Below are 5,337 nucleotides of genomic sequence, written 5' to 3'. Positions count from 1 at the left end.
AATATGAGTTTGTCTGTTTTGATGTCAAGACTTTCTCACCCTGAAATGCAGCAGTATTCTCCAACCTGGCTGATCATCACAATCATCAGGGAAAGTCTGAAAATTCTGCTTTCTTATCTACCCACAATGAACAAGTGAAATCTGAAATTAAAACTAAAGTACCGTTTATTTTAGCACCCCCCAAAATAAATAGGTGTAAATCTAACAAAATATTTACAAAGTCTATATGAAGAAAACTACATAACACTAATTAGGGAAATCAGAGAATTAAATAAATGGAGAGATATTCCATGTTCATGGATATGACAGGAAGACTGAATATTGTCAAGACGTCTATTCTTCCCAACTTGATCTAGAAATTTAATAAAATTCGAATTAAAAATCCTAGAAGTTATTTTTGTGAATATTGACAAATTGACTCTAAAGTTTATACAGAAAGGCAAAAGACCCAGAAGAGCCAACACAATACTGAGAGAGAGGGACAAAGGTGGAGGACTCAACTTCAAGTGTACTATAATAAAGTTACAGTAATCAAGACAGTGTGGTATTAGTGTAAGAACAGAGAAGTAGACCAATGGAAAAGAACTGGAGAGCCCAGAAATTAATCCACACAATTACAGTGAACTGATACTTGACAAAGAAATTGTGTGTTTGATCTTGTAACTCACGTCCACACAAAATCCTGCACCCAGATGTTTATACCAGCTTTATTCACAATTGTCCAAATGTGGAAGCAACCAACATATTCTTTAGTAGGTGAATGGATAATTAAACTGTGGTACATCCAAAGAATGGAATATTATCCAGCTATAAAAAGAAATGAGCTGTTAAGTCATGAAAAGATATGGAGGAAACTTATATGCATATTACTACGTTAAAGCCAATCTGAAAAGGCTACATAGTATTTAATTCCAACTATATGACATTCTGGAAAAGGCAAAACTATGGAGACAGTAAAAAGATCAGTGGTTGTCACAGGTTAATGAGGAAGACAGAGTGAACCAGTGGAGCACAGATGTTTTTTAGAGTGATGTAACTACTCTGTATGACTCTATGATGATTTATACATGTTGTTATACATTTGTCCAAACCCACAGAAAGAACACCAAGAGTGAACCCTAATGTAAGCTATGGACTCTGGGTGATGACAACATGTCAACACAGGTTCTGCCATCATAACAACTGTACCACTCATGTGGCAGTTAGGTTTGTGTGGGGACGGGGAGTATTTGGGAAATACTTTCCCCTCAATTTTACTGTGGACCTAAAACTTCTCTTGAAAAACTAAAGTCTATTTTTAAAAAAGATTTCTGACATCTTTCCCAAGATTTACTGAATCAGAATTCTTCTGTGGGGGCTTAGGTAGGAGCTGTGATCAACCACCTATCACAATTCCTGGCACACAGTAGATGCTCCCCATGTGTTTCTTGAATGAATAAATCTCCCCTTCCTCCAGGAAGAACACCCCAGTCCAATTAAGGTCTTTTGTTTGTGTTTTCCCAAATCTGTAGGATACAATACATCTGTCCCAGCACTTATACGAGAATACTGAAGTAAAGCTTTTCCTTGTTTGTTCTTTCTTTCCTCTCATTGGTAAGAGCTTGCTTAAAGGCATTGGCTATATAATTTTCTACATGCTTTCTCAGTACTTCCAGTGCTTGGAATATAAAAGGCACTGAGGAAATGTCTGTTAAATAAATAAATGATCTGGAAAGGTAAACTCTGCTTTCTATCTTACAAAGCTGCAGTTGATCTCCCACTGGCACTGTGCTCTAACTCTGAGCATGATCATGCATTCTCAGGAAGGTGGGAGAGGAGGTGCATGCTGAAGGCAAAGAGCATGGGTGTCTGGGAGGTCGGCCCAGAGCAGATATGCACAAGCAGCAGCATCCTTAGATGAGACTCAGGAGCTCACAGGTCTTAGAAAATGAGGAAATGTCTCCACAGAAGCAGACTCAATACATCAGCACTTGTTATTTTCAACTGATGCTTTTTGTCATGAAGGTCCACTGCTCTGCCAGGCCAGAATTATTTTGACCACCTTCAAGGTCACTGTCCCTTCCCTGATTTGGCTCTGAATCTAGCATCTGGCAAGTCTGGCTTCCTAAAGTGGATTAAGTGGGCCCCACTAAGAGCCTCGTGTCCTGGCTGGACTCCTGAACTTATACATAAAGCCCTGGTGATACTTCCCAGAGGACAGTCAAATCTTCACGCTGTCTGGATTTGAGTCTAGCTACCTAACCTGGTCTCGAGCACTGTTTCATACACTGTCATTGCCATGCCTGCCGTGCTGCAGCCAAATGCTTTCTGTCCTCATCACCTTAAGTATATTCTTGTAGGAAAGACATAAATTACCTTGTGGCCAATGTCCAGAATAAGAAGCTGACTTATAACTGTCAAAAACAAGATGAATGAATAGATGAATGAATGAATGAATGAATTTTCACTTAAAAACACTTGAGTAATTATATGGAATTCATCTGTTTTCCCTCTGTTAGTTCCTCAAAATTGCTTAAATACATAACATGGAGTTACCTGTAAATGGAGTTATATTGAAAGGCTATCTAAGACTTTTGCAGGAAAGCAGTAAGCTAGTCATAGAATCCAGATGAATAACTGTCTTAACTTCTGTTCAACTACATAGGCTTTCGCATCTCTCACAAGGCAGTTGGATGCAGTTATTGCTCATACAAAAAGAAAAGAAGTAATGATATTAGCTTGATGATTCATTTCCAAATCCAGTATTAAAAAATGGGGGATGGTTTTAAATTTTGCCTAAAGAGAGATGAACAGTAGTTAGGAGACACTCTTACTCATTCTGTTAGTTACTAGATTTCCTGTTTCACTGTCTAATACACTGGCGTGGTGGAATGTGGAAGAAAGAGAGAACATGGCCAGCGGGTCTTGCGGCTTGTCTCGTAGCTTGCGGTGCTCCGCCTGACCCTCTCCACACACCCATGCAGAGGTATACAAGCACACACTAACTATGCCTGCCTACCTATTGATATAGATATGTCCATATGCAAATAGAGCTACAGATATGTAACTATATCCATGGATTTATAATCTAGGTATTAAATATAGATATCTAGGTGTAGACAGATACTTAAAACTTATACAGTAAATGTGTTTTAACACTAAAATAGGGCATTTTGGTGGGCAAGCAAACAGCTCTACAAGGAAAACTATCTTGTCTTGTTTATTTAGTAACTTCATTATTGTCTTGGAAATTCCTAGAATATTTTTAGATCCTATATTTTAAGTGGAAGGGGTATGAATTTAGACTTTCGAGACCCTCCTGCACCATCTCCCTCAGGTTACCAGGGAAGCCAGATCTGCCTCCACCAGAGGCCCTCGTGAGGGCGCAGGAGCAGCCCCTCGGCTCTGGCGAGAGACGCCTCAGGAAACCGTTGGTTCAAAGCCTGGGAACACAAGCGCCCTCGACCTTCCTCTCCGTTGGCCTTACAGCTGCTCCCTCTGGAAACATAATTCTCAGAGACCCCCGCAGTCTCCCCATTGCCTGCTTCCAGCCGGTCTGGGAGAGCTGAAACTGGAAGCGACCCCAGGGGACCCCGCCCTCCTTCCTGCGGAGGGAAGCGGTGGGGCGGCTGCGAGCCGTCTGGGCAGGAGGATCGCGGCGAAGCCCGCCCAAGCCTGCAGCTCCTGGGCGCCCCGCGCGCTGCGGGCTCGAGGGCTCGGTCCCCGCACCCGCCCAGCACCACGGCCCTCTGACGTCCGCCTCCCCGCTCTGACGATCGCCCCCGCCGGCCGCCCTTATAAAGGGGACTTTTGCCAAGGGGACTGACCGCCGCCGCCCGCGCCACGCGCCCTCCGCCGGCACCCACACCTGTAGACTCCGCGCGCAGCCAGGCTGGGGAGGCGCGGCCCGAGGGGCGGCCCAGGTCCCCAGCCGGCCGCCGACCAGCCCCCCGCACCCTTCGCCCCTCGCCACGCTTCCCCGGCGCGGTCCGAGAGGAGCCGGACTCGACCGGCAGGACGCCTCCCCGCGCGGCGACCACGCAGGTAGGGACAGAGCTCGCGCCGGGAGCCGCTCCCTCGGGGCGGTCCGCAGCCGGGCCCGGCCGTCAGGACGGGATGCGTGGGCGCCCGCCGAGCGGCACTCGGGGTGCCCGGATGCGCGCGGTGGGAAGCCCGGCGCAGGATGGGGACAGAGGAAACCCGCAGGGACTCGCGCTCGGCCGGAGGTGGAACTTCCCGGCTAGCTGCTCACAAAGGCAGAGCCCATCCCGCCCGCCAGCGCTTCTCTTGCTTACCCCAAATCCAGGGAGCCTCGTCCTTTCGCCCGAGGTCTCGTTGCCCACCTGCATGCGCGAAATCTAGGTTTCCCCCAGAAACACGTTTGTGCTAACTGGGGTGGACGAAACAACTGTGGTCACCAGGGGAGAAGAAATAAGAACATGAATTCCAGAGAGCTAAGGCGTTAGAACTTGACAACTGTCTTCTAAGTCTTGTTTTTCATATCTTCGACATTCTGTTATATTTTTAGGCAATGCTATATTTATAAATCATTTACTTGTACATACCATTAAGGGGGGGATGATGAAAAGAACGAAGGGCAACGGGTGGGGAAGAATCTGACCATGAGCGCAGACCCTTTAAATAGCAACATCTTCAGCTGCTGCACTAAGTTAAATTACAGGCACTTGTTGAAAATTGGAGTTGATGCGTTTTTTAATGGATTTTCCTAAATTTTTCCTAGGTATTTGCATGGCACAATACTTTTGGAAACATTCTCTGAAATTGTTTGAAAGGAGGGATAGAAGCGTTTTTTAATGGATTTTCCTAAATTTTTCCTAGGTATTTGCATGGCACATTACTTTTGGAAACATTCTCTGAAATTGTTTGAAAGGAGGGATAGAAGAATGAACGAATGAATGAATGAAAGAATATGTTAGAATTCTGAGTAGTCTTTTATGACTCAAAATACTGCGTTGTGATAGAACAGTGGGTTAGCTCCAAAAAGCAAATAGATGCTCTTTGTAAGAGATGTCTTGGTGAGTTACTAAGTTAAGGTATAAGACCAGGGTAATTTTAAGTTGAAATAATTTATCAAACACAAAATACTTATGATCACGTTTGTTAAACAGCATTTTGTTGTTGTTGTTTCCTGAAAGCTTAAAATAATGTTAAATTGTTAAATAGAAATAGAATAGCATAAAGGACACTTGTTGGTAATTGTTAGCTAATGTGCAATTTCAGCGTACTTCTTCTTTAAGTGGCACAGGATCTCGTGAGCCAGCTGGTTCTTTCCTGGCTGCCTATGTATGCTTGGCTGGTTTGTAATGCATTACTGTATTTTCCTCAGACATCTTAATG

This window comes from Manis pentadactyla, chromosome 2 (genome assembly GCF_030020395.1).
Source record: "Manis pentadactyla isolate mManPen7 chromosome 2, mManPen7.hap1, whole genome shotgun sequence".
In the NCBI taxonomy this organism is placed as follows: Eukaryota; Metazoa; Chordata; class Mammalia; order Pholidota; family Manidae; genus Manis; species Manis pentadactyla.
The sequence above is the reverse complement of the archived record's forward strand: the minus strand, read 5'-3'. Positions refer to the sequence as shown.